Below are 13,146 nucleotides of genomic sequence, written 5' to 3'. Positions count from 1 at the left end.
ATATATCATCACTTCATAAATGCCCCCATATATCATCACTTCATAAATCCCCCCATATATCATCACTTCATAAATGCCCCCCATATATCATCATTTCCTAAATAACCCCAAAGTCATCCCTTCATAAGTACTACATTTATCATCACCCATATATTATCATTTCATAAATCCCCATATATCATCGCTTCATAAATGCACCATATATCATCACTTCAAAAATCCACATAAATTATCTAATCATAAATCTCCCATATCACTTCATAAATCCCCCATATATTATCAATTCATTACAAAATCCATATCATCACATCATATATCCCCATATATCATCACTTCATAAATCCCCCACATTACATCACTTCATAAATAACCCCATATATCACCACTTCATAAATACCTCTTTTATATCACTTCATAAATACCCTCATATATCATCAATTCATAATTCCCCATCTATCATAAATACGCCCATATATAATCACTTCATAAATACCACATTTCTCATCACTTCATAAATCCCACATATATTACCACTTCATAAATACCCCCATATATCTCTTCATACATACCCCATATATCATCACTTCATAAATCCCCCCATGTATCATCTCTTCATGAATACCACATTAATCATCACTACATAAATCCCCATATATCATTTCATAAATCCTCCTTATATCATCACTTCATAAATCCCCCATATATCATCACTTCATAAATCCCCCATATATCATCACATCATAATTCCCCCACATATCATCACTTCATAAATACCCCATATATCATCACTTCATAAATACCCTCATCTATCATCAATTCATAATTCCCCCATATATCATAAATATGCCCATGTATCATCACTTCATAAATACCACATTTAACATCACTTCATAAATCCCAAATATATCACCATTTCATAATTCCCCCATATATCATCACTTCATAAATCCACCATATATCATCACATCATAAATCCACCATATATCATCACTTCATAAATCCCCCATATATCATCACTTCATAAATCCACCATATATCATCACTTCATAATTCCCCCCCCATATCATCACTTCATTCATACCCCATAGATCATCAGTTCATAAATCACCCCATATGTCACTTCATAAATCCCCCATACACCATCACCTCGAAATACCCTATATATCATCACTTCATGAATACTCCCATGTATCATCACATAATAAACACCCCCATATATCATCACTCCATAAATAGCCCCATGTATCATCATTTCATAATTCTCCCATATATCATCACTTCATAAAAAAACCATACCATCACATCATAAATCATATGATACATTATCGCTTCATAAATCCCCCATATATCATCACTTCATAAATACCCCCATATATCTCTTCATAAATACGACATATATCATCACTTCATAAATCCCCCCATGTATCATCACTTCATGAATACCACATTAATCATCACTACATAAATCCCCCCATATATCATCACTTCATAAATGCCTCCAATATATCATCATTTCATAAATGCCTCCAATATATCATCATTTCCTAAATAACCCCATATGTCATCCCTTCAGAACTACCACATATATCATCACTTCATAAATCCCCCATATATAATCATTTCATAAATCCCCCATATATCATCACTTTATAAATAATCCATATGTCATCACTTCATAAATAGCCCCATGTATCATTTCATAAACCTCCCATATATCATCACTTTATAAACACTTCATATATTATCACTTCAATAAATCCCCCCATGCATCATCACTTCATAAATACCCCATATATCATCACTTCATAAACCCCCCCCCATATATCATCAATTCATTATTCCAACATATATCATCACTTCATAAATCCCCCATATATCACCACTTCATAAATCCCCCCCATATATCACCACTTGATAAATACCCCATATATCATCACTTCATAAATCCCCCATATATCACCACTTCATAAATCCCCCCATATATCACCACTTGATAAATACCCCCATATATCATCACTTCATAAATGCCCCCAAATATAATCAATGCATATTGCCCTGGGTTCAATTATAATCTGGTTGAATTGTTCTGCGTTCAATTACATTCTGGTTGAATTGGTCCGGGTTCAGTTACCGTCTGGTTGAATTGGTCCGGGTTCAGTTACCGTCTGGTTGAATTGGTCCGGGTTCAGTTACCGTCTGGTTGAATTGTTCTGGGCTCAGTTACCGTCTGGTTGAATTGTTATGGGTTCAGTTACAGTCTGGTTGAATTGTTCTGTGTTCAATTACAGTCTGGTTGAATAGTTCTGCGTTTAATTACAGTCTGGTTGATTTGTTCTGGGTTCAATTACAGTCTGGTTGAATTGTTCTGCGTTCAATTACATTCTGGTTGAATTGGTCCGGGTTCAGTTACCGTCTGGTTGAATTGTTCTGTGTTCAATTACAGTCTGGTTGAATTGTTCTGCATTCAATTACAGTCTGGTTGAATTGGTCCGGGTTCAGTTACCGTCTGGTTGAATTGTTATGGGTTCAGTTACAGTCTGGTTGAATTGTTCTGGGTTCAGTTACGGTCTGGTTGAATAGTTCTGCGTTTAATTACAGTTTGGTTGAATTGGTCCGGGTTCAATTACGGTCTGGTTGAATTGTTCTGCGTTCAATTACATTCTGGTTGAATTGGTCCGGGTTCAGTTACCGTCTGGTTGAATTGTTCGGTGTTCAATTACAGTCTGGTTGAATTGTTCTGCGTTCAATTACAGTCTGGTTGAATTGTTCTGCGTTCAATTACAGTCTGGTTGAATTGTTCTGCGTTCAATTACAGTCTGGTTGAATTGGTCCGGGTTCAGTTACCGTCTGGTTGAATTGTTATGGGTTCAATTACCGTCTGGTTGAATTGTTCTGGGTTCAGTTACCGTCTGGTTGAATTGTTATGGGTTCAGTTACCGTCTGGTTGAATTCTTCTGGGTTCAGTTACCGTCTGGTTGAATTGGTCCGGGTTCAGTTACCGTTTGGTTGAATTGTTCTGGGTTCAGTTACCGTCTGGTTGAATTGTTATGGGTTCAGTTACCGTCTGGTTGAATTGTTCTGGGTTCAGTTACCGTCTGGTTGAATTGTTCTGCGTTCAATTACAGTCTGGTTGAATTGTTCTGCGTTCAATTACAGTCTGGTTGAATTGTTCTGCGTTCAATTACAGTCTGGTTGAATTGGTCCGGGTTCAGTTACCGTCTGGTTGAATTGTTCTGGGTTCAGTTACCGTCTGGTTGAATTGTTCTGGGTTCAGTTACCGTCTGGTTGAATTGTTCTGTGTTCAATTACAGTCTGGTTGAATTGTTCTGCGTTCAATTACAGTCTGGTTGAATTGTTCTGCGTTCAATTACAGTCTGGTTGAATTGGTCCGGGTTCAGTTACCGTCTAGTTGAATTGTTCTGCGTTCAATTACATTCTGGTTGAATTTTTCTGGGTTCAGTTACCGTCTGGTTGAATTGTTCTGGGTTCAGTTACCGGCTGGTTGAATTGTTATGGGTTCAGTTACAGTCTGGTTGAATTGTTCTGTGTTCAATTACAGTCTGGTTGAATTGTTCTGGGTTCAGTTACGGTCTGGTTGAATAGTTCTGCGTTTAATTACAGTCTGGTTGAATTGGTCCGGGTTCAATTACGGTCTGGTTGAATTGTTCTGCGTTCAATTACATTCTGGTTGAATTGGTCCGGGTTCAGTTACCGTCTAGTTGAATTGTTCTGCATTCAAGTACAGTCTGGTTGAATTGGCCCGGGTTCAGTTACCGTCTGGTTGAATTGGTCTGGGTTCAGTTACCGTCTGGTTGAATTGTTCTGTGTTCAGTTACCGTCTGGTTGAATTGTTCTGTGTTCAATTACAGTCTGGTTGAATTGTTCTGTGTTCAATTACAGTCTGGTTGAATTGTTCTGCGTTCAGTTACAGTCTGGTTGAATTGGTCCGGGTTCAGTTACCGTCTGGTTGAATTGTTATGGGTTCAATTACAGTCTGGTTGAATTGTTATGGGTTCAGTTACCGTCTAGTTGAATTGTTCTGCATTCAATTACAGTCTGGTTGAATTGTTCTGGGTTCAGTTACAGTCTGGTTGAATTGTTCTGCGTTCAATTACAGTCTGGTTGAATTGGTCTGGATTCAGTTACCGTCTGATTGAATTGTTCTGCATTCAATTACCGTCTGGTTGAATTGTTCTGTGTTCAATTACCGTCTGGTTGAATTGTTATGGGTTCAATTACAGTCTGGTTGAATTGTTATGGGTTCAGTTACCGTCTGGTTGAATTGTTCTGCATTCAATTACCGTCTGGTTGAATTGTTCTGGGTTCAGTTACAGTCTGGTTGAATTGTTCTGCATTTAATTACAGTCTGGTTGAATTGGTCTGGATTCAGTTAAGGTCTGGTTGAATTGTTCTGGGTTCAGTTACAGTCTGGTTGAATTGTTCTGTGTTCAATTACAGTCATGATGTGGAGATGCCGGCGTTGGACTGGGGTGAGCACGGTAAGAAGTCTTACAACACCAGGTTAAAGTCCAACAGGTTTGTTTCGATGTCACTAGCTTTCGGAGCGCTGCTCCTTCCTCAGGTGAATGCAGAGGTCTGTTCCAGAAACACACATATAGACAAATTCAAAGATGCCAAACAATGCTTGGAATGCGAGCATTAGCAGGTGATTAAATCTTTACAGATCCAGAGATGGGGTAACCCCAGGTTAAAGAGGTGTGAATTGTACCAAGCCAGGACAGTTGGTAGGATTTCGCAGGCCAGATGGTGGGGGATGAATGTAATGCGACATGAATCCCAGGTCCCGGTTGAGGCCGCACTCGTGTGCGGAACTTGGCTATAAGTTTCTGCTCGGCGATTCTGTGTTGTCGCGGGTCCTGAAGGCCGCCTTGGAGAACGCTTACCCGGAGATCAGAGGCTGAATGCCCTTGACTGCTGAAGTGTTCCCCGACTGGAAGGGAACATTCCTGCCTGGTGATTGTTGCGCGATGTCCGTTCATTCGTTGTCGCTTACAGTCTGGTTGAATTGTTCTGCATTCAATTACAGTCTGGTTGAATTGTTCTGGGTTCAGTTACAGTCTGGTTGAATTGTTCTGGGTTCAGTTACGGTCTGGTTGAATTGTTCTGGATTCGGGTAAAGACTGGCTGAGTTGCAATAAATGTATTTGCATTTGCAGTGAATTGGATGAACTAATCGCACAGATAAGATATAAATGGGTACAATATAATTGCGATCATGGAGACATGGCTGCAGGGTGACCAGAAATGGGAACTGAATGGCCCAGGGTATTCAGCATTTAGGAAGGACAGGCATAAAAGAAAAGGTGGTGGCGTGGCACTGCTGATTACATAGAATTACATAGAACATACAGTGCAGAAGGAGGCCATTCGGCCCATCGAGTCTGCACCGACCCACATTAATCCCTCACTTCCACCTTATCCCCGCAACCCAATAACCCCTCCCAACCCTTATGGACACTACGGGTAATTTATCATGGCCAATCCACCTAACCTGCACGTCTTTGGACTGTGGGAGGAAACCGGAGCACCCGGAGGAAACCCACGCGGACACGGGGAGAACGTGCAAACTCCGCACAGACAGTGACCCAGCGGGGAATCGAACCTGGGACCCTGGCGCTGTGAAGCCACAGTGCTAATCACTTGTGCTACCGTGCTGCTTGGTTTAAAGAAGAAATTAACACAGTAGTGAGAAAGATATTGGGCTGGATTCTCGGCCCCGCCACATTTCTGTTTCAGCACGTTGGCGGGATGCTCCGTTACGCCAGCCGGTCAATGGGCTTTCCTATTGTGGGGCAGCCCCGCGCCATCAGAAACCCCCAGGCTGCTGGCAAAACGGAGCATCCCACCGGCGGAGAATCCAGCCCCATTCGCTTTGACAATGTGGAGTCTGTATGGATAGAGTTGAGAAATACCAAGGGGCAATAAGTGGGTGTCATTTGTAGATCCCCAAACTGCAGTGGTGCTGTTGGGAATGGCATTAAATAGAAAATTAGAGATGCATGTAATAAGGGAATATCGGTGATCATGGGTGATTTTAATCTGCATCCCAGAGTGCTCAAAGAAATAGTGAATGCATTGGTGGTCACCTTCTGGGATTCTATAGACTCTGGAACAGTCCCTGCAGATTGGGGGGTAGCTAATGTCACTCCAATATTCAAAAAGGGAGGTAGAGAGAAAGCAGGGAATTATAGACCAGTAAGCCTAACAGTAAGCCTAGTGTGGAAAATGCTTGAATCCATTGTCAAGGACTTCATAGCGGAACATTTAGAAAGCAGTGGCAGGATCAGTCAGAGTCAGCATGGATTTATTCAGGGAAAATCATGCTTGACAAATCTGTCGGAATTCATTGAAGAGGTAACCAGTGCAATCGACAAGGGGGAGCCAGTCGATGTGGTATATTTGGACTTTCAGAAGGCGTTTGATAAAGTCCCGCATTAGAGATTATTGTGCAAAATTAAAGTGCATGGGATTGGGGGATATGTATTGAGGTGGATAGAAAACCGGTTGGGAATTAATGGGTCCTTTTCAAATTGGTAGGCAGTAACTAATGGGGTACCACAGGGATCGGTGCTGGGACCCCAGCTATTCACAATATAGATTAATGATTTGGATGAGGGAACAAAATGTAACATCTCAAAGTTTGCAGATGATACCAAGTTGGGTGGGAGGGTGAATTGTGACGAGGAGGCAGGGATCCTACAGCATGATCTGGACAGGTTGGGCGATTGGGCAAATCAATGGCAGATGCAGTATAATTTGGATAAGTGTGAGGTTATTCACTGTGGATGCAAAAGCAGAAAGGCAGATTACTACCTGAATGGTTGTAAATTGGGAGAGGGGAGTGTGCAGCGGGATCTGGATGTCCTTGTGCACCAGTCGCTGATGGTAAGCATGCAGGTGCAGCAGGCAGTAATGCAGGCAGATGGTATGTTGGCCTTCATTGCGAAAGGTTTTGAGTACAGGAGCAGGGATATGTTGCAATTATGCGGGGCCTTAGTGATGCCACACCGAGAATAGTGTGTGCAGTTTTGGTCTCCTTTTCTGAGGAAGAATTTTTTGCTCTTGAGGGAGTGCAGCAAAGGTTTACCAGACTGATTCCAGGGATAGCAGGACTGTCATATGAGGTGAGATTTACTTGGTTAGGATTGTTCTTGCTGGAGTTCAGAAGAATGAGAGGGGCTCTTTGTGGTGAACCACTGTAATAGGGGATGTAAGCTAGGACCTGCACTACAGGTTCGCCGGTAGCTCCTGCCGGCTGGCTCCGCCCACGGAGAACTGTATAAATATGCATGACCTCCAGTGCCCTGCCATTTCGCCAGCTGCAGCAGGAGGCCACGCATCTGACTGTAATAAAGCCACAGTTGTACCCAACTTTAGTCTTTGTGCAATTGATCGTGCATTAATTTATTACAGTCAGATTTTCCACAGAATGGATATCAGAATTAAACCCGATCGCCTGCAGCTGGATCCGCACTCGCCCGACGCCAGAAAAGACTTTACTCACAGGCGAGCATGTTTTGAGGCCTACATCAAGGCTGCGGACCCCGAGCCAACGGAGGCTCAGAAGATAAACGTCCTGTACTCCAGACTGAGCTCCAGCGTGTTCCCGTTGATCCAAGACACCACGAATTACACAAAAGCAATGGAACTCCTTAAGGAACACTACGCGCAGAAGGCGAACACGCTCTTCGCCAGGCATGTACTCGCCACCCGCTCGCAACTACCCGGTGAGTCCATCGAAGACTTCTGGCGGGCCCTAATTCCACTGGTCCGGGTCTGTGACTGTCAGGCCGTTATGGCCGCCGAACACGCGAATCTCCTCATGCGCGATGCCTTCGTGACGGGGATTGCGTCGGACCGCATCCGAGAACGATTACTGGAAGGGACCACGCTCGAACTGGCGGAGACGAAAACCTTGGCGCTCTCCATGACGGTCGCATCCCGTAACGTACAATCGTACCTCTCCCGCCATGCTGCCCACCCTTCTACTCCTTCCTACCCCTCCTGGACCCCGCCGACGACCTCCTCAGCCGGGGCCCTGCCTTCCCAATACGCCTGCGCTGCACGCCGATCCGCACACCCCGGGGGTCCCCGCTGCTACTTTTACCCAACTTTAGTCTTTGTGCAATTGATCGTGCATCAATCTCATAGAGACTTATAAAATTCTAACAGGACTAAACAGGGTAGATGCAGGGAAGATGTTACCAATGATGGATGTGTCCAGAACCAGGGGTCACAGTCTGAGGATTCAGGGTAAATAATTTCGGACAGAGATGAGGAGCACAGGAAGTAGTTGATGCTAAAACACTGAATATATTGAAGAGGTGGTTAGATATGGCACTTGGGGTGAATGAGATCAAAGGCTAGGGGGAGAAAGCAGGATTAGGCTATTGAGTTGGATGATCAGCCATGATCGTAATAAATGGCGGAGCAGGCTCGAAGGGCGAAAAGGCCTCCTCCTGCTCCTATCTTCTATGTATCTATGTACCCCTGTCTGGGGATCAGTTACAGATGAGTTGAACTGGTCTAGGTTCAGACACCGACACGTTGACTTGGTCTGTGGTGTGGTAGAGACTAGTTGAATTTGTCTGGATTCAGTTGCAGACTAGGTGAATTGTTCTAAGTTCAGTTACAGTCTGGTTTATTTTGTCTGTGTTCTGTGACTGACCAGTTGAATTGCTCTGGGGTTCAGTTACAGTCTGGTTGAATTGTTCTGGGTCAGTTACAGACTGGTTGAATTGTTCTGGGTTCAGTTACGGTCTGGTTGAATTGGTCTGGGTTCAGTTATGGACTGGTTGAATTGTTCTGGGTCAGTTACAGACTGGTTGAATTGGTCTGGGTTCAGTTATGGACTGGTTGAATTGTTCTGGGTCAGTTACAGACTGGTTGAATTGTTCTGGGTTCAGTTACGGTCTGGTTGAATTGTTCTGGGTTCAGTTACAGTCTGGTTGAATTGTTCTGGGTCAGTTACAGACTGGTTGAATTGTTCTGGGTTCAGTTACGTTCTGGTTGAATTGGTCTGGGTTCAGTTATGGACTGGTTGAATTGTTCTGGGTCAGTTACAGACTGGTTGAATTGTTCTGGGTTCAGTTATGGTCTGGTTGAATTGTTCCGGCTTCAGTTACAGATTGGTTGAATTGTTCTGGGTTCAGCTATGGACTGGTTGAATTGTTCTGGGTTCTGTTACAGCCTGGTTGAATTGTTCTGGGTTCTGTTACAGCCTGGTTGAATTGTTCTGGGTTCTGTTACAGCCTGGTTGAATTGTTCTGGGTTCAGTTACAGACTGGTTGAATTGTTCTGGGTTCAGTTATGGACTGGTTGAATTGTTCTGGGTTCTGTTACAGCCTGGTTGAATTGTTCTGGGTTCTGTTACAGCCTGGTTGAATTGGCCTGTGTTCAGTTATGGACTGGTTGAATTGTTCTGGGTTCTGTTACAGCCTGGTTGAATTGGCCTGTGTTCAGTTACAGACTTTGTAAAAATTCTTTGACGACATATAGCCTTGCTGGGAAGGCCTGTTTTGGTATTCTGTAACTCTCTTGAACTGAGTGCTTTGCGAGGGCATTTAAGAGACAATCACATTGCTGTGGGTTTCAAATCACTTTTAGACCAGACCAGGGAAGAAGGTCAGATTTCCTTCTCTAAAGCACGTCAAGTGATCCAGTTGGGGTTTCAGAACATTTGACAATGGTTTCATTTCACCTTTCTTTCCAGATTTTTATTGTATTCAAATGTCACACATGTGCCCTGGGGGGTTTCGATTCCGGGTCCCCAGAGCATTACCCTGGCTCTCTGGATTACTAGTCCAGTGCCCTGGGGGGTTTCGATTCCGGGTCCCCAGAGCATTACCCTGGCTCTCTGGATTACTAGTCCAGTGACAATACCACTACGCCACTGCCTTCCCAATTCAAGCAGACTGCAGTTGTACCCGACCAATTCAGGAAGAATCTCACATGGGATTCCCTTCAGCAATTATTTTTTTATTATCTTTATTGTCCCACATACGCTTACTGTGAAGAGCCCCTAGTCGATGCCACATTCCAGTGCCTGTTCAGGTACACAGAGGGAGAATTCAGAATGTCCAAATTACCTAATAGCACGTCTTTCGGGACTCGTGGGAGGAAACCAGAGCACCTGGAGGAAACCCACGCATACACAGGGAGAACGTGCAGACTCCGCACTGACAGTGACCCAAGCCGGGAATTGTACCTGGGACCCTGGTGCTTTGAAGCCCTAGTGCTAACCACTATGCTACCCACTATGCTACCATGCTGCCCACGGCAAGTATCCTTTCTAATGGACGACTTCTATTAAATTCTCGTTGAAACCATCACACATTATGTCTCCTTCAAACAGACATTTCTGCTACAGAGCTCCTCAACAAATCCACTGTCTTCAATTATTCACCTTTCAACTCACAGTCCGCGTTAACCAGTTGTCACAGAACTAGTATATGTCTTTTTAAAAAATAAATTTAGAGTACCCAATTCTTTTTTTTTTTGTCCGATTAAGGGGCAATTTAGTGCAGCCAATCCAACAAGCCTGCACATCTTTGGGTTGAGGGGGTAAGACCTATGCAAACACGGGGAGAATGTGCAAACTCCACACGGACAGTATATGTCTTTTAACCAATTACCATTCATTTTCCTGCACTGTCAGGCGAAGCCATCAACTGGAGTCTCTCATTTGGACTGACATCCCTTAACTTGAAAACCTCCACCTTGGAGATATCGATTAACCAGAGCCTGTGATTTGGTTGCCCTCCTTTAACCAATTACCTCAAACGCAATTGGTGGGACAGTGGTTAGCACTGCTGCCTCAAAGCGCCAGGGGCATGGGTTCAATTCCGGCCTTGGGTGACTGTGCAGAGTTTGCACTTTCTCCTTTGGTTTGCGTGGGTTTCCCCAGGTGCTCCGGTTTCCTCCCAAAGATGTGCAGGTTAGGTGGGTTGGCCATTCTAAATTGCCTCTTAGTGTCCAAAGATGTGTTTTTTGGGTGAAGTTGCAGGGATAGGGTGGGGAACTGAACTTGAGAGGGGTGCTCTTAGAGAGGGTCAGTGCAGCCTCAATGGGCTGAATGGCCTCCTTCTGAAATGTAGGAACTCTATGAATTTACATCCTGCTTTAATCAGATATCCCATAACCAAACGCAGGCTCTCAGTCACAGCCTTTCAACCAAGGGGTCCCGACTATAACTTACTCCCCCTTAACTAGAACCAACACTCTGCCTTCAACCAGGGAACCTTCCTCCAGCATTCAGTCAGACTTCTTTCAAGTTGTTGGATCTTCACCCAAACCCGTCTCGTCCACACTGCAGTGAATGAGGATACATTCTGCCTGTTCCTTCACCCATTCTGTGCAGAACTGGAAAGCATCTCTCTGTTCTCCAAACACACATCAGGCACCCAACAGCGTGGGTTGCATTGTTAGTGAGTGGGTAATGATGGTGGAAGAATTGACCTCTTTCCGCCAATTACTTACTGTTTGACTTATTTTGTTACAGCTGCGATCTTGGATGACCACACCACGTGCGGCAGGGGAGAAAGGTTAGCACTGGCACTCGCAAGGGAAAAGATCAACAGTGTCATCGAGGTCCCCGCCAAAGCTCGTGTGGAGGTCGAAATCTTTGAGCTCCAGCAGGATAGTCAGTACGAGGCAACAGATATGAGTATGTTCTCCACACACGTAAATGTCTGCTGTTAGTGTCTGTGCTAATCGAATGACATTCTGCTCATTCCCTACAATTTGCTTGTTTGTATCTGAACCTTAGCAATTTCCCTCTGACTGTTGGTCCTCAGCTTCTGTCTACTGTCAGAGACTGATCAACCGGTCTGTGTCTGATTCTGATCAATCTGTCAGTGTCTGTGTCTGATTCTGAGCAACCTGTAAGTGTCTGTGTCTGATTCTGATCAATCTGTGAGTGTCTGTCTCTGATTCTGATCAATCTGTGAGTGTCTGTATCTGATTCTGATCAATCTGTGAGTGTCTGTGTCTGATTCTAATCAATCTGTCAGTGTCTGTGTCTGATTCTAATCAATCTGTGAGTGTCTGTCTCTGATTCTGATCAATCTGTGAGTGTCTGTATCTGATTCTGATCAATCTGTCAGTGTCTGTGTCTGATTCTGATCAATTTGTGACTGTCTGTGTCTGATTCTGATCAATCTGTGAGTGTCTGTGTCTGATTCTGATCAGTCTGTGAGTGTCAGTGTCTGATTCTGATCAATCTGTGAGTGTCTGTGTCTGATTCTGATCAATCTGTGGGTGTCTGTGTCTGATTCTGATCAATCTGTCAGTGTCTGCGTCTGATTCTGATCAATCTGTCAGTGTCTGATTCTGATCAATCTGTGAGTGCCTGTGTCTGATTCTGATCAATCTGTCAGTGCCTGTGTCTGATTCTGATCAATCTGTCAGTGTCTGTGTCTGATTCTGATCAATCTGTCAGTGTCTGTGTCTGATTCTGATCAATCTGTGAGTGTCTGTGTCTGATTCTGATGAATTTGTGAGTGTCTGTGTCTGATTCTTATCAATCTGTCAGTGCCTGTGTCTGATTCTGATCAATCTGTCAGTGTCTGTGTCTGATACTGATCAATCTGTCAGTGTCTGTGTCTGATTCTGATCAATCTGTCAGTGCCTGTGTCTGATTCTGATCAATCTGTCAGTGTCTGTGTCTGATACTGATCAATCTGTCAGTGTCTGATTCTGATCAATCTGTGACTATCTGTGTCTGATTCTGATCAATCTGTCAGTGTCTGTGTCTGATTCTGATCAATCTGTCAGTGCCTGTGTCTGATTCTGATCAATCTGTCAGTGTCTGTGTCTGATTCTGAACAATCTGTGAGTGTCTGATTCTGATCAATCTGTGACTGTCTGTGTCTGATTCTGATCAATCTGTCAGTGTCTGTGTCTGATTCTGATCAATCTGTCAGTGTCTGATTCTGATCAATCTGTGAGTGCCTGTGTCTGATTCTGATCAATCTGTCAGTGCCTGTGTCTGATTCTGATCAATCTGTGAGTGTCTGTGTCTGATTCTGATCAATCTGTCAGTGCCTGTGTCTGATTCTGATCAATCTGTCAGTGTCTGTGTCTGATTCTGATCAATCTGTGAGTGTCTGTGTCTGATTCTGATGA

The 13,146-nt window shown here is 43.9% G+C and overlaps 1 long non-coding RNA gene across 1 annotated transcript in view; it reads left to right on the top strand.

Moving 5' to 3' along the window:
- Positions 1 to 11,680, top strand: part of LOC140386612 (uncharacterized) — a 244,569-nt gene extending 232,889 nt beyond the window's left edge. The window contains exon 4 of the long non-coding RNA XR_011933638.1: positions 11,522 to 11,680. This is a non-coding gene — a long non-coding RNA (uncharacterized lncRNA). The remainder of the gene's footprint in view (positions 1 to 11,521) is intronic.
- Positions 11,681 to 13,146: the final 1,466 nt, after the last annotated feature.

Source organism: Scyliorhinus torazame, chromosome 12 (genome assembly GCF_047496885.1).
Source record: "Scyliorhinus torazame isolate Kashiwa2021f chromosome 12, sScyTor2.1, whole genome shotgun sequence".
Classification (NCBI taxonomy): domain Eukaryota; kingdom Metazoa; phylum Chordata; class Chondrichthyes; order Carcharhiniformes; family Scyliorhinidae; genus Scyliorhinus; species Scyliorhinus torazame.
The sequence above is the reverse complement of the archived record's forward strand: the minus strand, read 5'-3'. Positions and strand labels throughout refer to the sequence as shown.